The sequence below is a fragment of the Lissotriton helveticus genome, chromosome 8 (genome assembly GCF_964261635.1).
Source record: "Lissotriton helveticus chromosome 8, aLisHel1.1, whole genome shotgun sequence".
Lineage (NCBI taxonomy): Eukaryota > Metazoa > Chordata > Amphibia > Caudata > Salamandridae > Lissotriton > Lissotriton helveticus.
Window position 1 is genome coordinate 1394799189 of NC_136069.1, and position 25547 is coordinate 1394824735.

Consider the following 25547-nt stretch of genomic DNA (forward strand, 5'->3'; position numbering starts at 1 on the left):
GATCCCTTTTAAAAACGGTTAATGTAATATATTTTATCATGGTTTTATATGCAATATTGTATGAGCTGCACTGTAAGTTTAATGTCTTTTTACTGTTATTATGTATTATTGTGTAATTGTTTTAAATGTCATGTGCTTTTATGAAAATTGTTTCGAATAAAGCTTATACAACAACAACAACATTCTTCAATATGTAAAACATATTTAAACTTTACAAAAACACACAGACACTAGATGATGTCATCAGTGATGTCATTTGAGATGTCATCAGTGATGTCATCAGTGATGTCATTTGAGATGTCATCAGTGATGTCATCAGTGATGTCACTGACCATGTCATGAATGATGTAATATGTGACATCATCAGCAGTGGATTGCGGGTGCGCGATATATAGTTAGTGCAACTAACTATATATGGAATTTCATTGGTTTTATGTCAATAAAATGTCCAGCTAACTATATATGGTCTCTAACCTATGGTTTTTTCAGTGAATTTTCAAGGTTTTGTAAATGCAAATTCCTAACTATATATGGTCTATAACCTATGGTTTTTTCAGTGAATATATATATATATATATATATATATATATATATATATATATATATATATATATATATATATATATATATATATTTAGCCCAGCACTCCTTTCCAAAGAGAAATTTCTCTCGCACTCGCAGGATTCAGGAATCTCACTCCAATATAATAATTCCGATGTTTTTATTTACAGCATACCATCTACCCAACGCGTTTCAAGACCCCAAGCCTCTTGATCACGGGGATCAAACAAACACCAAATGAGGCAATACAACCTTGTTTTTAAACATGCTGACATCATTTCCTATTGCATGCCGCTTGGTATTCTGGTAATTGTAGTTTTAGCTTCGTGAAACATTGCAAATTTATTTAAACTTCACATATCATTTCCATTTTATGCTCTTCATCTTTATAAGTTACCATGCTCATTTCATTTTCACAATTGTACTTATAATTATGGGCATTTTCATTGAAATTTCATCAAATGATACATATTATAATCTTGTGATATTTATAAAGATCTTGCGATTCTCACCCTCCAGTGGGCGCTCATGTGACCATCTCTCACATAGTCACAAGCTAATTGTGTTTATTATATCATTCAAACAAATCAAGCCCTCCAGTGGGCATTCCTTATCTTCACTTAGTCACTTCCAGCTGATCATTATCATTAAATTTCACTTTCACTTTGTAATAACCAAACCTTTACTCTAACATATTAGCACAGGTCCATTAGTCCAGTTACTCACATCTGATTATCTACGAATCAATTTGATAGTGAAGCAATAACTTAAATAGTAAAGTGCAAAAAATAAATTAAAATTAAAACTATTAAGGGAAGCTACTTTGAAACATTTTTTCTAATACATTTTTTTCTTCGTTTCAAATTCAGATCCCTATTGCCCCATATAGATATTACACTTCCTTTTAAACAGGTTATATTTAGAGAAGTTGAGTTTCAGATTCTTATAAATGTGAATGTAATTCTTCGTCCTGATTCAGACCCATCGGGGTCAGTGTTCTGAAATTTAAGATATGCTTAGACTCCTTCTGTCTTAATATCTTTTCTCGGTCACCGTCCCTCACATTTCTTGGCACTTGCTCCCCTGCATAACATTTCAGATCCTGCCAATTGCTTCCATGTTCCTTCTCCATGTGTTTTGCAATGGCGTTAGTTCTGTCAGTGTTTGTTGTCGCTCTGACATGTTCCAAAATAAGTTTTTATAACTAGCAGATGGTACTATCAACATAGTTTAATGAGCACGGACATTCCACAATGTAAATTATGAATTGGCTCTTGCACGTTATTAGCTAATTTATTTTCCACATCTTCTTATTAGCCATCTCTATTCCTTTCATATTTTTCGCAATTACACAGACTTTGCAATTTGTACATTTTACGAACCCAGATGATTTTAACCATGTTTTCGGTAATGTGTTTGTAAAGTGACTATGAACCAATTGGTCCTTCGAATTGCTTGCTCTTCTATATGTTATTTTGGGAAAATCTCCAACTGTTTTTGCCACTGTTGGATCCAACTGCAGTATATTCCAGTGTTTACATATTATTTTGTTGATCTGTTTGTTCTCTGTGGATAGTGTTGTTATCAGGCGGATTTCTTTGTTGTTTTCCTCTTTCACCTGCTTGCTCTTGAGTCTAATCAATTCAGTTCTTTTTATTTTTTCAGTGGCTTGCATATACCACTTGTGTCTTGTATTTCCGTTTCTTAAATATTGCACACATCACTTTGCTGTTTTTTCACCCATTCTGTATCCTCCGAGCAAATTCTTCGAACCCTCAAGAGTTCCCTGAATGGGATACTTTTAATTGTACTTGGCTGGTGAAAACTTTCAGCATGGAGAATGGCGTTCGTCGCTGTACTTTTATGATGCAACGTTGAATGGACTTGGTTTTCATGAATGTATATCTCAGTATCCAGGAATATGGTTCGTTCTTCACTTATGGTGTAAGTAAAACTTAAGTTGTAGTCAGTATTATTCAAAACTTCAAAATACTCTGCAAATTCTTCCTTACTCCCATCCTATATGATGAACAAATCATCTATGTAGCATAGCCACATGACAATTTTGCTTACAAATCGATCATTTCTAGTGTTCAAAGCATAATTAGACTCCCACCATCCCATAGTGAGGCAGGCGTAACTGGGACTATATGCAAATTCCATTGCTTTACCGTTCACTTGTCTGTAAATTTCCTCTCCGAACATAAATACATTTTCTGTTGTGCAAATTTGAATCATATCCAGAAGCATCTTATCATGATTGGAAAATTGAATATCACATTCTTTTAAGTAAAATTCACATGCAGTCAAACCAGTTTCATTGTCAATGTTTGTTTATAGTGATACTTCAGCCATAGATATTAGTTTATACGATCCTGCCCATGGTGTTTCCTGTATATGGTATAAGTAAATCACTGGTATCCTGCAAGTAAGATGTCAATTTATTTACATATGGTAGTAAGTAAATGTCCAGATAGTTAGCTATAGGCTTCAAAAGTGCACCCTTTGCCGAAATGATCGGCCTGCCCGGTGGTTTTGTCAGGTGCTTGTGAATCTTTGGGAGAAAACATATAGTGGCAGTCTTTGGATGTTCTGTAGTTAGATATTTAGCTTCATCATCGTCCAGGAGATTACTGTTTTTCCACATTTGTATTTTTCTATCCAATTCCAGTTTGATTCTTTTTGTCGGATCCTCTTTCAGTTTTTCATAAAAAGTCTGACTCCTCAATTGTGAGTGGGCTTCTAGTACATATTGTTCCTTATCCAATATGATTATATTTCCGCCCATGTCCGCCATCTTAATTTCAATAGTATCATCCGTTTTCAGCAGTTGCAATGCTATTCTCTCCTTGTTTTTTAAGTTGTCTTTATACTTTGTGTGCTTCATTCAATATACATCTTTGATAGTTGCTTCATGAAACAAGTCAATTTTGTTGCCATGTGGTAATTGGGGATACAATTTTGATTTGGCCTTTTGACCACTGGTTCCAGCTCCCAATTGTGTACAAAGTGTCTCTAATTCTGACCCTTGTGAGTTTGGATCCTGATCCATCTCCATTAATGCTACAAAGCCTTCAGAGTATTTTACTGCCAAATGCATTTCCGGTAGATTGATTTGTTTTTTATATCCAGACATTTTGGAATTTTCTGTAACGATTTTTGACAATTTAATTTTTCTGACATATTTATAGAGATCCACTTTTACTTCAGCCAGCTTCATGTTGTTAGTGGGGCAAATGTTTAAACCACGTTTTAATAGGCCAATTTCTGCATCTGAGAGTATCCTTTTTGAAAGATTTACTACTTGTAAGTTTTCAATAGGCATATTTATAGAGGAGTCTAATTCCATTTTTGCTTCATACTCTTTGTTCTTGTTCCGATCCTGTTGTCTTCGCCTGAGGCGCCTGCCTCTTCTTGTTGGTTTCTGCGGGGTGACCTCGTCTCCTGCCCCTTCCTCGTCCTCCTACAAGTTGTGTTACCATTTGTTTCTCCCAGTTTTTTTGTTGTAAAGCCAAACTCATTTCTTCTAAAAAATTGCACCTGGGACGTTTTTCAACATTTTCATTTTCCCATTCACTTGCTTCAGTTGATGTTAATGATGATAGACTGTCTGTCATATATGCCGCTCTATCTTGTTTGTCCTGTTGTTTTAGTCTATCGTATTTTCGAGCGTATCTCAAAATGCGCCCTTCCAAGTAGTCATCTCTAGCACGCTGGAATTTATTCAGTTTTCTGATGCGCACTGTTTCCTCATGTCTGTCAATATATCCTTCCAGTTCTTCTTTGAATTTGGTTTGATCACTGTTCAATTGAATTGTAGCTAATTTGTTTTCCAATTCCTTCAATTGGGTCTTAATCTTTTCCAGGGCTATTTTAATGTGTTTGATACGGATCTCCATTAATCCCATTGATGATTTTAATATATATTCACCCTATTCCTGTAATAATTCACTACTTGTCTCCTGATGGTTAGGCATGATATTAATGCGTAGACCACGTGGCACACGCTTGACTTCTAAATATTTCTTTAGTGATGTAATCTCCCACCACTTATTTATTTCCTTTTTTGACAATTTTTCCCAACTCCTCAATTTCGTTTTAATATCCATATTTCTTTGAACTGTTCCAGTTTAATTTCCTTTACTTAAACCACCACTACTTTCCTGTTCAAAGAATGTATTTAAAAGTTCCGTTCTTTTTGCTTCCCTTTTATTCATCACGCTGGTTTTAATTTAAGCTTTGTAAATCACTCATGTATTGGTACGAATACCGCCTCAGTCAGACTCCCTCGTTTGGGTACTAATTTCGAAGAAAAGTTCCCCGGGTTTTTGCAGTATCCCGGTTCAATGTCCCAACATTCAGTGTCTTTAAAGACTGACACCAGCAAATCTCCGTATTAGTTACAGCAAATATTTATAGTCCTGTTGCTCACTCACCTACTTTGCGGTTCTTCGGCGGAGAGAGCAGCACTCCAGTCGTCCCCTCCGCATCTTTCCGACTTTTCGGTGTTCCGTGAGTCTACTTGGTCTCCAGGCTGCTTCCTTTTAGTTGCCGTTCACCCGACCGGTGTGTTCATTATTCCCAAAACGTGGCCCCTGGTTCCGGTACTTTAGGCGCTCTCCGGCAGTGCGATAGAGATACGGCAGAGCCTCGCCGTTATTAATTATCCCAGCACTCCTTTACAAAGAGAAATTTCTCTCGCACTCGCAGTATTCAGGAATCTTACTCCAATATAATTATTCCAATGTTTTTATTTACATCATACCAGCTAACCAACTTGTTTCAAGGCCCAAAGCCTCTTGATCACGAGGATCAAACAAACACCAAATGCGGCGATACAACCTTGTTTTTAAACATCTCGACAGGAGGAGTCTAAGCATATCTTAAATTTCAGAACACTGACCCCGATGGGTCTGAATCAGGACGAAGAATTAAATTCACATTTATAAGAGTCTGAAACTCAACTTAATATAACCTGTTTAAAAGGAAGTGTAATATCTGTATGGGGCAATAAGGGACCTGATCTCAATTTGAAACAAAGAAAAAAATGTTTCAAAGTAGCTTCCCTTAATAGTTTTAATTTTAATTTATTTTTTGCACTTTACCATTTAGGTTATTGCTTCACTATTAAATAGATTCGTAGATAATCAGATGTGAGTAACTGGACTAATGGACCTGTGCTAATATGAAAGAGTAAAGGTATGGTGATTACAAAGTGAAATTAAATTTAATGATAATGTTCAGATAGAAGTGACTAAGTGAAGATAAGGAATGCCCACTGGAGGGCTTGATTTGTTTGAATGATATAATAAACACATTAACTTGTGAACTATGTGATAGATGGTCACATGAACTCCCACTGGAGGGTGAGGATCGCAAGAGCTTTATAAATATCACAAGATTATAATATGTATCATTTGATGAAATTTCACTGAAAATGCCCATAATTGTAAGTACAATTGTAAAAATGAAATGCGCATGGTAACTTATAATGATGAAGAGTATAAAATGGAAATGATATGTGAATTTAAAGGAATTTGCAATGTTTCACAAAGTCAAAACTACAATTACTAGAATACCAAGTGGCATGCTATAGGAAATGCTATAGGAAATGATGTCAGCCTATTTAAAAACAAGGTTGTATTGCCGCATTTGGTGTTTGTTTGATCCCCGTGATCAAGATGCTTGGGGCCTTGAAACGCGCTGGGTAGCTGGTATGCTGTAAATAAAAACATCGGAATAATTATATTGGAGTGAGATTCCTGAAGACTGCGAGTGCGAGAGAAATTTCTCTTTGTAAAGGAGCGCTGGGATAATTAATAACGGCGAGGCTCTGCCGAATCTCTATGGCACCGTCGGAGAGCGCCTAAAGTACCGGAACCACGGGCTACGTTTTGGATATATATATATCGTTTTGGTGCTGGGCTAATATTTGAATAAAGAACATTTGCACCAACTTTGGGTCTCGCTGTTCCTGTTTTGCTGTTTGGCTGTCATTGCTTGGCTGGCTAAAACTTCGGGAGCGCTACGTACCTCATATATATATATATATATATTTGTTTTTTGGGGGGAAAATCGCCACACTGCAGACTCAACTTCTCCCATCCAAAATGACGAAGAGTGGACCCAAAAGTTGCTGGTGCAAATAAGTGGATTTTATTTCATGAATGCCAGCGCTGCCGCCATAATATATATATATAAATATATATATATAAAGCTTCATGTGTCCATATATATCTATATTACCTACTGGTGGACTCCAGTAGGTAGTTATAGTTAGAACCTAGTTTCCATAGGAAAAGCGTTTTTGGATTAGGCCAATATTTTTGGCCCCATTTGACAAATCTTTGTAAAATTTTTAAAACTTATGGGTTGGACCGTGTAATATCTTAATACATATGTTCACATGTCTTCCTCTACTCCACCAGTGGAACTCTGTAAATGTGATGTCATTTAGAATGTTATGACCTGATTCATCACAGTTGGTTTTGGGCTGAGCACCTAGCCAGGCGCTCCTGGTAGAGTTTTGTATACTTGTAACTTAAGCTAATAAATATACTTAAAAGCTACCTTTAGTCTGGACCCAAGTTACTACATTATTTTGGCGACAATACTGAAAGAACCTACTTCAGTCACCTCTACAAGCAAATGCATCTACCTACTTCTATTGCACTGCTGTGAACCAACTGTCAAGAAATCTGCCCCACCAGTGACCTCTGCACCGGTCGCCCTCATCATCACCCTTCAAGTTGGTTCCTGTGCTGTGCTCCCTGTGAGAGTAAGCAAGACACTCTACAATCCCTGTTTTCAGCTATGGTTTCTTTGAGGATAAAAAGCCACTCCACAAATTTGATGTTTACCTGCTGAATCTACAAAAACAGGGTGAGCCTATCTACTTTACGACCGCTCAGTTTCTGTGTTGAAAATTTCGGGGTGATTCGTGAAGCGGAGGCAGAGAAAAAAGGGGGGCCCCAAAGCGTGTTTTCTCCATGTTTAAATCCATAGTAAATTTTGGAACAGGCTACAGCCCGAACTGCTGAACGGAATTACACCAAATTTCGCAAAAAGGTAGCTCTTGGTTCAGAAAGCGCCCTTTATTTTTAAATGATGTAAATCCGTTCAGTATTTGCTGAGAAATTAAAAAAAGAAAAATATCAATATCTGAGCAACGAGGACGGCCTCCTCCCGAGCACAAGCTGACTTCTGACTGGCTGCCAACACTCCAAAGCAGGAAGTGTTGGCAGCACTCTTGTGACTCGGTAGAAATGAGTCACAAGAAAACAATAAAATAAAGGTGAAAAACAAGAAAAGGGGGAATGGTAGAAACACCCTGACTCCCTAGGCCTGCCCAGGGGGTCCGACAAGGACCCCCAGGGCCAAAAAAAGCATTTTCAGAAAAATAATTGTGGCCGAATTCGCGATGAGTGCGCAAATCCGGCCGAAATCATTAACAAAAAACTAAGCGGGGGCTCCCGCGCTTCGTTTGTTAAATAGCCCCCTTGTGGGCCAGGTCCCGGGGGCATACCAAATTATGTTGTGGGGGCCCGCCACCTCCCCAAGGCTTCATTCATGATGTGCAGGGGGCACGTGGCCCCACTGCAGCCCTGGGGACTGCCACATCCCCGTGCTTTCATCAAATAAGGGCGAGGGGCCTCACTGGCCCCCCCAAGCCTCGGGGACCGCCTCCTCCTCGAGGCTTCATAGTTTATGTGCGGGGGCATGCACACCCCGCACAACCCCGGGGACCACCACCTCCCCAGGGCTTTAATTAAATGAGGGTGGGGGGCCTCATGGGCCCCCCCAAGCACCGGGGACCACCACCTCCCTGGGGCTTCATAATTTATGTGCCGGACATGCAGCCCCCCGGCAGCCCCGGTGACCGCCACCTCCCCGGGGCTTTGAATGTAATTAGTGTGGAGGGCTCAAGCCCCCCACACTGCCCCAGGGACCACCACCTCCATGGGGCATTGACTATAGTAATATGGGGGTCTGTTACGGACCCCCGGCCCCGGGGACCACAACCTCCCAGGGCCGGCTCCTGCAATGTCCCGGGGTGCCCACCCCCGGACATTGCTGTTTGATATGGCAGGGGGGAGCACGGCTCCCGCCCTGTCATAGCAAACTCCGCTTTGGTTTTTGGAAGCGAGAGCAGGAAACCTGCTTTCGCTTCCAAAAACCAAAGCGGATTGCTTTTGCACAAGGGGAGCTGTATGTCAGCTTCCTCCCAATGTCCCCAACTTGAGGGCCGGCCCCAGGGATGGGGTACCCGGGGCCAGAAATGGCCCGGGATGGGGGCCATGCGGCTACCCTCCTTTGTAATAATAAAAAAAAACAGGTTGACCAGGCCCCGGGAGATGGGTTCTCGGGTCCAGAAGTGGCCAAGGGAAGGGGAGCCATGCGGCCCCCCCTCCCGTGCTAATATATTTGGAAAAAAGGAGGTAATGCCCCTGGGGATGGGGTCTTCGGGGCAATTATAGGTCTCAGGAGGTGTGCCACGTGGCCTCCCTTCAAACATTTTTTATAAAAAATGCAGGCCAGGCCCCTGAGATGGGATCCCTGGGGCCAATAGCGGCCGAAGGAAGGGAGGCCACATGGCCCCTTTCCCGTTTAAAAAAAAAGATGCTTAGGACCTGGGGGTGGCGTTAACAGGGGCCAAAAAATAGTAAAAGAAGGAGGCCACACAGCCCCCCTTCTATAAATATCTAAAACAAAGAAAAGCCGGCATTTCGCTGGAGGCCCCACCACCTTCCTTCACCACTCTGCAAACGCACCCCCTGGCGCGTTCTAAGTTGGGGAATTAAGTCCCCTTTAATACTGAGGGTGTATGAAGTTTGGTATAACTCCAAGTACCATCTGAAAGGTGCCTAGGCAAGGGCGTAACAGAGGCCCCCGCAGCCCCCACGGTGCGGGAGGTCCCCATGGTCCCTTCTTTTGGAGGGGGCCCTCTCAGCCCTTAAGACATGCCACATGTTCGGCAGAATGCGTGTAGTGGCATTGAATGTGAAACATTAAAAAGCTCGGGAAAGCCACTCTGCTTTCCAAAGCAGAAAAACACTCACAGAAAAGCAACACTGTACATGTTGGCACTAGAGTAAGTGACATTTCTGAAGTTAAGAGGCTCTTAGGCGCACAACTATATAATAATAGAACAGTTATAGATAAATGTTAATTTTATATTCCACCTACATTTTAAATAGGGTACTGGTAAATAAAATTACTTAAAGACGAACAAAAATATTTAAAAAAGACAATAGTGGTTTTGTCTACTTGTGTTACTTGATATACCCTATATACTGATGTGAACGATAATACTGATATAAAAGTATCATTTACCATTGTTAAGCACACATTCAAAGCACAGGGGTGACGTTTTTGCCCAAACACATCATAACACAATAATAGGACAACATCTTGTTTACAAAATGTATTTATTGTTTTGTTTTTTATTAAGGAGAATATACATTGCACTGCCCTAGTTATTTTGTTTTACAGAACAAAGAGCATAATGTCGAAGTTCACAGTCCCAGCTGCGGAAAGCAAGCAGTGCACATCTCTGGTGATGATAAACAGCTATTAGTACGCAGCTCTTACTCTGTATACCATTACAACGCAAGCATAACAACGCATGCTCTGTAACAACACGTAGTTTTTACTACGCATGTTAATACATCGCATGCCCTTTTACAACGCAAGCGTTGTAATGCGAGCCACATCGTTGTGAGGAAACTGAGGCTCTTCCGTTTCCTCACAATGACGTGCACCGAGCACCGCCCCTCTGACGACGCTGGAAGGAGAAGAGAGGAACCACGAGGATAGAGAGGTAAGAGGGGCTGGGTAGTTTTAAAGGGTTTAGGGTAGGGGGTGGATCGTGCAGGGGTAGTCTCTTAGGAATAAGGGTAGTGTTGCTGTGTTTGAGGAGTAGTGTTTTCGGGTTTAGGGTAGTGTCGTGGGTCGTGCAGGGTAGTGTTTGTGTGTAGGGACAGGAGTGGGGGAAGAGGGAGGGTCATGCAGGCGGTAGTATTTTAGGGATTGGGGTAGTGTTGTGGTGTTTGTGTAGTGTAGTGTAGTGTTTTAGGGTTTAGGGGAAGGGGGTCGTGCAGGGGGTAGTATTTTAGGGTTTAGGGTAGTGTTTTGGTGTTTGGGTAGGGTAGTGTTTTAGGGTTTAGGGTAGTGTCAGGTGGGTTGTGCAGGGTAGTGTTAGAGTGTAGGGACTGGGCTGGGGGAAGGTTGTGCAGGGCGTAGTGTTTTAGGGATTAGGGGAGTGTTGTGGTGTTTATGTAGTGTAGGGTAGTGTTTTAGGGTTTAGGGTAGTGTCGAGGGTGTCGTGCAGGGTAGTGTTGGAGTGTAGGGAGCGGACTGGGGGAAGGGGGAGGCTCATGCAGGGGGTAGTGTTTTAGGGATTTGGGTAGTGTTGTGGTGTTTGTGTAGTGTAGGGTAGTGTTTTAGGGTTTAGGTAGGACTGGAGGTGGGGAAAGGTCGTGCAGGGGGTAGTGGTTTAGTGTTTAGGGTATTGTAGTGGTGTTTGAGTAGTGTAGGGTAGTGAGTCTTGGGGAAGGGGTAGTGTTGTGGTGGGGGTAGTGTTTGAGGGATTAGGGTAGTGTTGTTGAGTTTGTGTTGTGGCGGGTAGTGTATTTGGATGTAGAATTTAGCGTAGTGTAGGCAAGGGCGTAACAGAGGCCCCTGCACCACCCGCGGTTCCTTGTTTTGGAGGGGGCGCCCTTAAGACATGCCATTGCATGCTCAGCAGAATGTGTGCAGTGGCAATGAATGAAAAACATTAAAAAGCTCGGGAAAGCCACTCTGCTTTCCGAAGCAGAAAACAACACACAGAAAAGCAACACTGTGCATGTGACATCGCTGGTAGACAAAGGCCCAACAAAAGGTACACTATGTCCTCATGCCAGTGGTAGAGGCCTAATATAGGCCCCTGTGGCGTAGGCAGGGGGAACCCTTCAGGTGGTGCCCCATTAAGCCCATGACTAATGAATATCTGTGCGATCTGTGAGACGCCTGGGCCCCTCCTGACTTTCTACTGTGGAGAGTGCATCATTTTGCGTTATGCCTCTGCGGAAATGCATATGAATCATACCTCCAGGCCTTTGTGATTGCAGGTGCAGTCAGCAATGTTGGGCTCACATCAGACTGCTGTCCAGAAGGAGCTGCTTCTGGGACAGTACTTAGGTCCTCCTCCCTCCTTGTGATTCGCAATGCACATGCTATTTGTGACTAATTTCTAGGCAGAAAGTATGACATAATTAACACCTACCTGCAGGCAAAGTTGACAAAGTGTAAGTTGTCAAAATTGCATGTGCTGGCTGGAGACTTTGTGAGATGGTGGCAGACAGCGGTCCCACGGACCCACTGCATGCTGTCTCCGAGGTCACAGTCACAGAGAGCCACATCCTTGCATGGTGACCCCTGTCTCCTCCGGGGTTCGAGGTCATCATTCAGACATTGTGTGACCAAGAATGCTGGAATGCTGGGATGGAGGTGTGCTGTCTCCTCCGGGCCTCCATCCAAGCACTTGCTAGTTTTCACATAGTCACAATCTGCTTCCTGCTTAATAGTGAGTTGGGAGACATGCTTTTTTGTGAAAAATGCCCTCTGTGGTGCAAGGGGGAGGCTTGTCACTGTAAATGTGCTGCAAGGAGCCAGTCTTGTGCATCAGGCCTTACGACTTCTCTAGATTTACCTCTCTGATGCACCATATGATGAAGCAGCATTGCATGGAAGTTATAAGATGTATTCCTGTAACTTTCTTTTCAATTATTTCAAATTTTTGAAACATGAAATGTATAAATTGCTTTTATGATATCAGCTAGGATGATGTATTATAACTGTGTCAGCTAGATGTTGTAGTGATTGTTGTGTTACAAACTCTGGCCAATGTGCTGTGCCTTTTAAATTCCCTATTTACCAGCATGTTCCTTTGACATTGTTTTAGAACATTTTGTGGTTATGCACAATTACTATGAGCCACTAAATTCTATTTTGTGTGCAAACATGTTTGTGCATAAAACAAGATTACTGTCTGTCCTCAGTTTGTGGGAGTTTGAATCCACAATTTGTGACAGAAAAAACTAATGTAAAGAGCAGGAGCAAATTGTGTGTGTGTTGCTTGAATGTGCAGGAATGAGGACTAACAATTTGTGCTATTCTCTATTCCTGTGTAATTGGGCAGAGTTTGCATACCTACTAACTGGTGAACGTTATGCTATTGTTTGTCAGAGCTATTTTTATAAAAAATGACCCACTGCTGCTCGCTACATACACAATTTCATGGAAAGGCTGGAGTGCAGATGTGATATTTAAGACAATTCTCGTAAGGTGAAGTCCTTGAGTTTTAACTGCTGCGAACAGAGTGATTGAGCAAGTTTCGGCTGGAACAGAGTTCCTGTTTAGTGGCCTTAGGATCTGAAAGGTACGGGACCCAGATGCTTCACTGCCAGGTTTGGTCGTAGCTCGGAAGATTCTGTTTGAGTGTTGGTTGCAAGTAGGCATCTACTGACTCAGGATTACAGTGAGGTAGTTTGGGAGGCACTACCCATGAGGCACTACCCATGCACTCATTCAATCATCCAGCACTGCTCTTGCACTCATCCATGCACTCAGGCAGTACCCCTGCACTCATTCAATTGCCCAGGTACTACCCATGACCTCCACATATCACCCAGGCACTACCCACGCACTCTTCCAATCACCCAGGCACTGCCCATGCACTCATCCAATCACTCAGGCACAACTTATGCATTCATCCACACACTTAGGCACTACCCCTGCACTCAGGCAGTACACATGCACTCCTCCAATCATCTTTGTATTACCCCTGCACTCATACAACCACCCAGTCACTACCCATGCACTCCTCCAAACAAACAGGCAATACCCCATGCACTCATGCAATCACCCACTCAGGTACTACCTATGCACTCCTCCAATCACCCAGGCACTAGCCATGTACTCCTCGAAACACACAGGCACTACCCCTGTACTCATGCAATCACCCAAGCACTACCCATGTAGTCCTCCAATCATGCAGGCACTCCCAGGTACTCCTCCAAATACCCAGACACAACCCATTCATTTATGAAATTACTTAGGGACTACCCATGCACTCATCCATGTACTCACACGCTACCCCTGCAGTCTTGCAATCACCCAAGCAGTACTGATGCACTTCTTCAATTACCCTGGCACTATGCATGTACTTATTGAACAACCCAGGCAGTACCTATGCACTCATGCAATCTCATAGGCACTACCCATTCACTCCACCATTCACTCAAGCAGTTCACATGCAGTCTTCCAATTACTGAGGCACTACCCATGCACTCATTCAACTATTCAGGCACTACCCATGCACTCATCCATGTACTCAGGCAGTACCCCTGCACTCATGCCATCATCCAGGTGCTACCCATGCACTCCTCATATCACCCAGGCACTACCCGTGCACTCCTCCATGCACCCAGGCACTTCCCATGCACTCCTCCAATCACTCAGGCACTACCTATGCATTCCTCCAATCACCCAGACACTACCCATGCCCTCATGCCATCACACAGGAAGTGCACATGCACTCCTCCAATCATCCATGCATTACCCATGCACTCATAGAATCACCCAGGCACTACTCATGCACTCCTCCAAACACACAGGCAATACCCCTGCACTCATGCAATCACCCAAGCACTATCCATGCAGTCCTCCAATCATGCAGGCACTCCCCCCGCACTCATGCAATCACCCAGGTACTACCCAAGCACTCCTTCAATCACCCAGGCACTATCAATGCATTCCTTCAAACACCCAGGCACTATCCATGCACTCCTCCAATCACCTGGACACTACCCATGCACTCCTCCAAACACACAGGCAATACCCCTGCACTCATGCAATCATCCAAGCACCATCCATGCAGTTCTCCAATCATGCAGGCACTCCCCCTGCACTCATGCAATCACTCAGGTACTACCCAGGTACACCTCCAATTACCCAGGCACTACCCATGCATTCATGAAAATAGTTATGCAGTACCCATGCACTCATCCATGTACTCACACCCTACCCCTGCAGTCTTGCAATCACCTAGGCCCTACCCATGCACTCATTCAGTCACCCATGCACTACCCATGCACTCATGCAATGACTGAGATACTACCCATGCACTCATCCATGCACTCAGGCATTACCCCTGCACTCATGTAATCACTTCAGCAGTACACATGCACTCCTCAAGCACTACCCATGTAGTCCTCCAATCATGCAGGCACTCCCCCGTACTCCTACAATCACCCAGGAACTACCCATACACTCATGTAATAACCCAGGCACTATCCTTGCACTCCTCCAATCACCCAGGGACTACCCATGCACTCATTCATGCACTCCTTCTATTACCCAGTTTCTACCTCTGCACTCATGCAATCACTCAAACACTACACATGCACTCCTTTAATGACCGAGGGAGTACCCATGCACTCATTCATGCACTATGCATGCACTCGTGCAATCTTACAGGCACTACCCATGCACTCCTCCATTTACTCAGGCAGTAGACATGCACTCCTCCAATCACCGAGGCATCGCCCATGCACTGATTCAACCATCCAGTTACTACCCATGCACTCATCCATGCACTCAGGCAGTACCTCTGCACTCATGTAATCACCCAGGTACTACCCATGCACTCCTCATATCACCTAAGCACTACCCATGCACTCATCCATGGAGCCAGCCACTACCCATACATTGCTCCAATCATCCAGGCACCACCCATGCACTTGTCCATGCACCCAGCCACTACTCATGCACTCTTCCAATCAGCCAGACACTATCCATGCACTCCTCCAATCACCCAGGCACTACTCCTGCACTCATGCAATCCCTCAGGCACTACCTATGCACTCATCTAATAATCAAGGCACAACCCCTGCACTCATGCAATCACCCAGGCACTATCCATTCTCTCCTTCAATCACTCAGGCACTACCTGTGCACTATTCCAATCACCCACACATTATCCCTGCACTCACGCAAACACCCAGGCACTACCCATTCACTTCTCCAATCACACAGGCACTACTCATGCAATCACCCAGGCGCTTTCCATGAACTCATCCATGCACTCAGGCACTACCCCTGCACTCATGAAATCTCTCAGGGAGTACACAAGCACTCCTCCAATCACCCAGTCACTACCCATGCACTCATGCAATCACTCATGCACTACCCATGCACACCTACATATATTACACTTGCCACAATTCATATAACACATAGATGTTTGTCTATTTTTAACCAAATAGGCGGTTCTAACAAGAACCATTTTTTTCTACTTTTTTCTTGATGTTTGTTTTGGGGGGAATCTCTTTCTAGTATGTTATTGGTGTTTTTAAAAAAAAATGAAAATCAACAGAATGAACTTAGAAAATGTTCAAAAACATTTTGTAATTAAAAACTCATTAAAAAAAATAACAACTGTGGTTTTTCATAGCAACCACAATAGCATCAACAGATTGCTCTCTGTAACTAAGAACTTTTGTGCACCGCTGCTCAAGTCCAGCAAACTCAGATATTATTTGGGCCCTTTCGGTTGTTGTTGAAGAACCTGACATGGTGCTAGGCCCTGCGACTTGATCATCTTGCGAAGTTTGTTTTTGTAGCTCGCAACAATGTTTCTCTCGCGCATGATGATGTGAATGCATTGTTTGCAGGTATTTTAGCATAGATGAAGTGCCACAGGAGTATTTTTTTCAGATCTACGAGAGAGAACCTTTTCACAGATAGTGCATGTCACCTTGCGTGCATTTACTTTTTTTTCACTTGCTGGAATTGAAAAAAAAGCCCGCACAATGCTTTCGTAATGCTGCTTCACAGGTTTTTCCAAATCTTTTTCTTCTTCTTCTCCTGTGGTGGAATTGAAGAAGCCATTTTTTAGTGAAGTGAAATAAAACATCAAAAAAATGCTAAAAAGAAGAGCAGAAAACAAAAGAGCTGTGTGTCTGAAGATGTTCTTGGAAGAATGGAAAATTTGGGTGGGGTCCTGCAAGTTTTAAAATGAAAACTTCCTAACCAATTAAATGCTTTCTTATGAAGTCACATGGGATTCACGCACCCGACGCACACCAGATACCATTCCCGAAAAATATATTTAACAATAATATATCTCTATTCCAGTTATAAATATACTATATTTACAATTGTGTATATTAATCTCTTGGTATAACATATATATAATAAAGTTATATACATATACTTTTAAAACTAAATAACTTGAGCTGGATTTGCGTACCTGATACAACCCCATAAATACGTATGTGACGTTACGCGGGACCGTTGCTGCTCCCGTGACTTAATTATAAGACGTTGAACATTCATATTATTTATGTAAATATCACTTTTATAAGTCTTTCAATAAAGCATATATGATTGATTTAATAAATTGATAATATATATCATGTATTTAAAATTTAAAAGAAAAGAAAAATGAGAACCGGGCACCCTTCGCATACCCTATGCGTATCGTGCACAACTTAACCAATATGGCGCCAAACTTCTTGGATTTACTCACCCACTGTGACTGCTACACGATGGGTATGCGAATATCACTTAAAAAAAATATGTAAATGCATTTTTTAAAAAGGATAAAACATCACATTATTTTTATAAAAGCTTAAAAATTTAGAAAAAGCGTGTTTTGGACATTATAGTTAGAAATTAGCATTTAAAAAACCTTTGAAATTCACTGAAAAAAACACTGGTTCAGGGACGTTACAGTAAGTAGGTCATTTCACTCGTACAAAACCAGAGAAATGTGGGTGTTATAGTTAGTTGAGCTTACTATAACTCGCGCCCCCGGAATGCACTGTTGATAACATCAAATAGTACATCACTCATTACATGGTCAGTGACATCACTGATGACATCTCTAATTATATCACTCATGACATCACTGATGACATCAACCATGTGATAATCTGATGCACCTCCTCACTAAGTATGGGCGAAATTTACGAATTCGCGTTCCGCGAATTCACGCGAAATCGAATTCGCAATCCGCAAAATCCGCGAATTCATGCGAATTTGCGGATATTCGTTTTTTTGCGTGTTTGTGGGTTTTTTTGCGTGTTCGCGGGGTTTTTAGCGTGTTCGCGGGCCGCTTGCATGGCCATGCGGTCGTGTATGCGTACAGCACCCTCTGGTTCACCATTGCCACCCTCTGGTTCACCACTGCCACCCTCTGGTTCACCCCTGCCACCCTCTGGTTCACCCCTGCCACCCTCTGGTTCAGCACTGCCACCCTCTGGTTCAGAACTGTCACCCTCTGGTTCACCTCTGCCACCCTCTGGTTCATCACTGTCACCCTCTGGTTAATCACTGCCACCCTCTGGTTCACCACTGCCACCCTCTACCGAGACCTTTTGTGACGCAGCGGCAGCACAAAAGATGCGCCATGGTGCTGGGTATTAACAACGTGACGCATCTGAGAGATGCGTCACGTTGTAAAGCCCTGCGCCATCAGGAGGCGTTCCAGAGCAGGGGAGGGCGTTCCTGCGCTGGAACGCCTCCTAAAAGTGGCTGAGTGAAATCCACAAGATATCACTCAGTCACTTTTAGGCCAATGCTGCGTCAAAACCCTGCGCCTGCTTGAAGCAGGCGCAAGGCTTGATGCAGCATTGGGGAGATAGGGCCCCCCAGAGCATTGCTGGAGCTGCGTCGCAAGCGCGACGCAGCTCCAGCAATGCGCTGCTTTTTCGGCACATATGCGTGACGCATCTGTGCCGTTGTTGCCACATAGTGCGCCGCATTGTAAATGCGGCGCACCATGGGTGGCGGAGCTGCGGCGCACAATAACTGGTGCATCCCTGGGGATGTGCCAGTTATTGTAAATCTGCCCCTATACATTTAGCCAACGAGGGAGCACTTACTGATTAGACAGTAGAAGGTACTCCAGTTGAGTAGAGGTATTGCACAAAAAGGTGGCATCTTCGTGGACAAACACGCAGGGCGGGATTCATTCTGCCCCCTGTTAGACTCGTTTTTTGTGCCCTTCTGCCCTCTGTTAGACTCGTTTTTTCCTTGTTTTTCTGCCCTTCTGCCCTCTGTTAGACTCGTTTTTCCCTTGTTGTTCTGCCCTTCTGCCCCCTGTTAGACTCGTTTTTTGTGCCCTTGTGCCCTCTGTTAGACTCATTTTCCCCTTGTTTTTCTGCCCTTCTGCCCTCTGTTAGACTCGTTTTTTGTGCCCTTCTGCCCTCTGTTATTCCCTTGTTTTTGTGCCCTTCTGCCCTCTGTTAGACTCGTTTTTTGTGCCCTTCTGCCCTCTGTTAGACTCGTTTTTGTGCCTTTCTGCCCCGTTAGACTCGTTTTTTGTGCCCTTCTGCCCTCTGTTAGACTCGTTTTTCCCTTGTTTTTCTGCTCTTCTGTCCTCTGTTAGACTGCTTTTTGTGCCTTTCTGCCCTCTGCATCACCACATCATCACTCAGCGCTACCCCAGCATCACTCAGCACCACCACATTATCACTCAGCACCACCACATTATCACTCAGCACCACCACAGCACCACTTAGCACCACCACAGCATCACTCCGCACCACCACAGCATCACTCAGCACCACCACAGCACCACTCAGCACCACTACAGCACCACTCAGTGCCACCACAGCATCACTACTCAGCACCACCACAGCATCACTCAGCACCACCACATTATCACTCAGCACCACCACAGCACCACTAAGCACCACCACAGCATCACTCAGCACCACCACAGCATCACTCAGCACCACCACAGCACCACTCAGCACCACCACAGCACCACTCAGCGCCACTACAGCATCACTCAGCACCACCACAGCATCACTCAGCGCCACCACATTATCACTCAGCACCACCACAGCACTACTCAGCACCACAACAGCATCACTCAGCACCACCACAGCACCAATCAGCACCACCACAGCACCACTCAGCGCCACCACAGCATCACTCAGCACCACCACAGCATCACTCAGCACCACCACATTATCACTCAGCACCACCACAGCACCACTCAGAACCACCACAGCATCACTCAGCACCACCACAGCATCCCTCAGCACCACCACAGCACCACTCAGAACCACCCCAGCATCACTCAGCACCATCCCAGTATCACTCAGCACTACCACAGCACCACTCAGCATGACCACACCACCACTCAGCACCACCACAGCACCACTCAGCGCCACCCCAGCATCAATCTGCGCAACCATTCAACAACAACTGGTTCAAATATGTTCTCTCAATGTTTCAAACTTTATTACAAATGTCACAAAAAGATGTTAATATTTCACTTCTGTTCTTGGATTTTCGTCACAATAAAATACACTGAACATAATCTTCACAAAAGGTATTTACAAAAGTTTAAGCTATTGCCATTATAAATTAAAATCACTTTTATTTAAGTATTAATTATTTAAAAAAATTAAAAGCCATTGTAATTTGTAATATCAATACAGCTAAGTCACGTAAATACAAAACATGTTGCATTACAAATGCTATAGGTGTCACATTTGCGAAAGTTATAACTATTGGCATTGTAAATGACAAAGCTATTAATTTAGCTATTTTCAAAACCAACACATAAATTAAAAAAATTGTAATTTACAAGACCAATAGCTCAAACTTTCCTAATGCGAGACCTATTGCATTGCAAATGCTTGTTTTAATATCTGTCAGTGCTTCCTGTTGAGGTTTAATTTTCGTGACAGGCGCCTCATTGCCTATTCGTAACTATTCTCTGACCCTGCTTCAAGGGTCAGAGCAGGGTCAGAGAATAGTTGCAAGTAGGCAACGAGGCGCCAGGAAGCACTTTAAGGCTTACAGCAGCAGGTGCCCAAGTTGAAGGTAATTTCTTTGTAACCCTTTTGTAAAAGGTTACAAAAAATTAGCTTCAACTTTTGCACCTGCTGCTGTAACCCTGTAAGTGCTTGGCTGAAAATTCGTCCCTGCTGATTCGCTGATTTTACCGCGATTTCGCGAGATTTGCGGATCGCGGATTGCGAAATCGGGGAAAATCCGCAAGCGGAACGAATTTTCAGCCCATGCTTACTCCTCACTCCCTAATATAACGTTTGATACACCCACTCTAAAATACAGACTACCATTTTCAAACGATAGACACACCAATACCACTTCCTACATACCAAATCACTGATTCCTAGGTCTACACACACATTTACTCATTCACCCATGCAGTCACTCATACATGTAGTCACTGATCAATACAGCACTAATATATGCACTCATACACCTATATAGACTCACACACCGCCACTCACCCATCGAGTTACTCACACACATAGTCAGTCATGTAAAGAATCAATCACACTCCCATTTACTCACCTACACAGTTATAAACACACCACCTCACTTATTCATACAGATACTAAGACAGACTTACTCTCTTATACAATCACTGGCACAAGCACACACTCATCCATATGGCCACTCTCACAATCACTCACTCTCACATATAGTAATTCTTATAGTCCAACACTCACACATACTACCTTTCACATATATAGTTACTCACACATGTACCACTGAGACATCTAAACACTCACCAAAACACCCATGCACACACTCACCCACCCATATAGCCCTTCACAGACGCACTCTTGAACCCATACACCCAGTGAATCTCCCAATCACACATCTATGCACGGAGTCACAGACCCTCCACCCACCCACATAGATACTCAGGCACCCATACAGATACTCAGCCAACCAATCCATAACCAATATAAACACTCATGTAGCTACTCATCAACCCATGCAGCCGCTTACACACCAACTGACAGCCTGATACAGACGTTCACACAGTTTGGTTACTAACCCATGCATTCAGTAAGACACGTTTAATCACTCACTTATACAGTCAGTCACGCACTTACTAAATCATCCATATAGACACCCATACACCCACTCATTCTTCAATACACTTTGGCATATATATATATATATATATTCACTGAAAAAACCATAGGTTATAGACCATATATAGTTAGGAATTAGCATTTAAAAAACCTTATTTTACTCACACAAAACCATTGAAATTCCATATATAGTTAGTTGCACTAACTATATATCGCGCACCCGCAATCCACTGCTGATCATGTCACATATTACATCATTCATGACATGGTCAGTGACATCACTGATGACATCACTGATGACATCACTGATGACATCTCACATGACATCACTGATGACATCACTGATGACATCTCATTTGACATCATTCTTGTGCTAATACGATAAACCTCTTCAGACTCTAATAAAACCTTAGATACACTCAGTGTATACAGACACTCACACACTGTTACTCATCCATGGAGTTACTCACACACCTAGTCAGTCATGCAAAGAATCAATCACACCTCTATTTCCTCAACTATACAGTTATACACACCTTACTTATTCAAACATATACTAACACATATTTACTCTCTTATACAATCCCTGATACAAGTTCACAATGATCCATACAGCCACTCACACATTCAGTGGCTCTCATGCACAGTTATTTATATATGCCAACTCTCACATGTACTGTGTTTTACATATGTACTTACTATGACATGTAGCATTGACATATCCATTCACTCATCAATACACTCATGCACACAGTCAACCGCCCATGTAGCTGTTTCCACATGCACTCTTGAACTCATACACCTAGTGAATCAACTGCTCACACATCTATGCACAGAGTCACACACCTCCCAGCCACCCCCACACAAACTCAATCTCCCATACAAATACTTGGGCAACCAATCAATAACATATGTAGCCTCTCGTATAGCTAATGATCCACACATGCAGCAGTTTACATCACAACAGACATACTGAAGCAAACATTCAGGCAGTTTAGTCACTAACCCATGCATTTAGTACGACACATTTATTCACTCACTCATACAGTCAGTCACGCACCTACTAAATCCTTCATCGAGACACTTATACATCCACTCATTCTTCAATATATCTAACATATTTAAACTTTACAGAAACACACAGTCACTGGATGATGTCATCAGTGATGTCATCAGTGATGTCATCAGTGATGTCACTGACCATGTCATGAATGATGTAATATGTGACATGATCAGCAGTGGATTGCGGGTGCGCGATATATAGTTAGTGCAACTAACTATATATGGAATTTCAATGGTTTTGTGTGAGTAAAATTAAGGTTTTTTAAATGCTAATTCCTAACTATATATGGTCTATAACCTATGGTTTTTTCAGTGAATTTCAATGGTTTTTTAATAGCAAATATCATAAGCTGTCGAATGTCAAGTACGTGGTAAGTAAAAACATTTTCGTGTTTATGCACACTGATCTGCTTTGAATGCTGCCCCCCACCCCTCATTTCTATTAGGAGTACTCTCTCTTTGCAGATAGTGAAGGGTAGTTAACGCAGGCCTTTGCCCCCGTTGTAATCCGTCGTGCCTGCTTCTCTCTCCATTTGATTGATTGTTCTCTTTGGTTCATTCTCTATTTACAAACAAGCACAGAGTCGCAATACTCTGTTTAGTCTTTGCAGATAGCGAAAAATTGTGTAAAAAAAGAAAAGGAATCGAGCAAAATCAGTAGGCCACTAATGGGATCTCTTTTCGACCTCCCTAAAATAGAAACATTAGGAACAACCTGTTGATAATACCAATGTGTATGTACATAAGCGGCGTTCATTTGTGTTCACAGTACCCCTTCTTGATTGTTTGAATCGAGCATTGAATTGTTCGAAGTTGGTTCTCTTAAGAATCTTCTCTGCCTGCAAACGAGGAAGAATAGGAATATTCTCTCTCCCTTTGCAGATAGTGAAGGGTAGGTAACGCAAACCTTTAACACGTCGTGCCTATTTCGTTCCTCATTGATTGATTGTTTCCCCAAACATTGACTGTTTGGGAATCGGTTCTTTTTGGAGGTATTCCCTGTTTGCAAATATACGTAGGAAAATCTTTGCAAATAGTGAAAGGGTACGTAATGCGGACCTTTCTCCCCCGTTGTAATCTGTCATGCCTATCTACTCCCCACTGATTGATGCACCTGTTTCACCCGGACCATTTACTAGAGATACGTCATCTGGCCCGACCAGAGAGCACCCCTAGTGAAAAGGACATATGCAATAATAACGAAGTGATCACTGTATCCTGTTAACAGAAACTTTAGCATGAAACAACCTGGAAAGAAAAGAATAGGAAAACGAAAATCAGTAGGCCACTGATGAACATAAACTTTTATTAAACAACGAACAAAGAAACGATAACATAACGTAATGATAAAACCTATTAATGTCCTAGAAACAAGAAAACGTTAGAAATATGCCAGTGGTGAGAGACCAGAAAAACAGTAAGAGAAACCAAATCACCCCTCGCTGTCCCACCGCCTGCCACGCCAAAAAAATCGATAGACTAGGGAAAATGCAAGTCAGTAGAACATCCGCCCCCACTCTGGAAACTTCCAAGGTGGGGCAGGGTTGCGGCTACGCCCAGCCGGGAGCAGCCCATATAAGGCGGATCCTGCTGCCACGCCTCGGCCAGGAGATCCTAACGTAGGGTGTAGCCGGAGGAGAGGCCGAGGCCAGCGGGACCCGGCCAGGGGATTGCCTTTACAACGCTGAACAGTTGCAGGGGGGGGGAATGTCTCCTCGACCCTCCCCTCTCTCTTCCAGTCCGGCCGCGGTGGCCCTTGAGAGTTGCAGGTAGTCCCGCCACATGCTCTTCCGGTCCGGCCACCAACGGTCGGGGGGCCGAGGCCGACGAGATCCGGCTGCAGCCGATAAACCAAGAAACCCGTTCATGGGGCCAGAGCCAGGGGCGTCCGGCCGACATCCACCGGAAGCCCGGCCCGAAGACGGACGGGACACTTCTTCTCTCTTGAATAATGGCTGCGACAACACTGGGGGGGGATGTCTTGCACATGCCTCCGACCCCCCCCCCCCCTCGTCCTCATCGCCATAACAAATCTCAAGCGAGACGCCGTGGGGTGCACTGGGAGGGAGAGACGATGCGAACAGGCCTCTCCCGCCTCCCCAGTGGAGGCTTCCCACCTGCACCCTCGGCGCTCCAAGCGCCCAGAAAAGGGTTCTTCCACTGTGGCGATGCTGCAACGTCTCGCCCGGCAGGGTGGAGCCCGTCCGCTCATTTGACCCCGCGATCGCCAGTAGCTACCGAACTCTCAAAATGGCGGTCGACCTGGCAAGAGCGGGCCCAGCATAAAGAAATGGCCCGGTCACTGGTTGACTCCACCACCGTAGTCCTCCACGACCTTGAAGATTCTAGAGGAGCCGCGGGAGTCTCCGACCCCCGCAGACACCCCCGATGGGGAATGACTGCCATAATCGCCCGTGGAGTGACGAAACTGTATCCGTGGGACGTCGGCGCTCCCATGCTGGCGCCAGCCTCACTTTGAATTACTAGAATCCTGCAGACCTCAGTTCCGGTGAAAGCACAGTGTGACCCGGTAGGAAAAATTGTTGCACCCCCTCCCCTTTTTGACTGATAGTTCAAACCACCGATCCTTTCCTTTGCCCTTTTAACGGAACTTTGGACTGCCTCCCCCTCTTTTACATTTTCTAGAGAAAACAAAACATTAACCACTACATTAGCATAGCAGTTGACACCAGAACTGTTTTCAAATTGAAAACCAACAACATCTTCAACAGAATCCTTTTTGTTTCTGCTGTGACCCTGCTACAGCACAGGCATTGTCCCCAGCAGTAATTCTGCAATGCCGGTAAGAATAGCTGTGGTGCCTACTGGACTCACTCACCCCCGCGGCGCCCCACGCCGTTATTTGCTGGGCGGCAACTTACTAGACATCACTTTCGTGCCATCTAGATTTCAGCGCGTTCTGCTGCCTTGGAACTATTCGCACAACAGACTGCTACTGACGACCCACCCCCAGGCAACATCTTCTGAATTTTCATAATTTGAAAG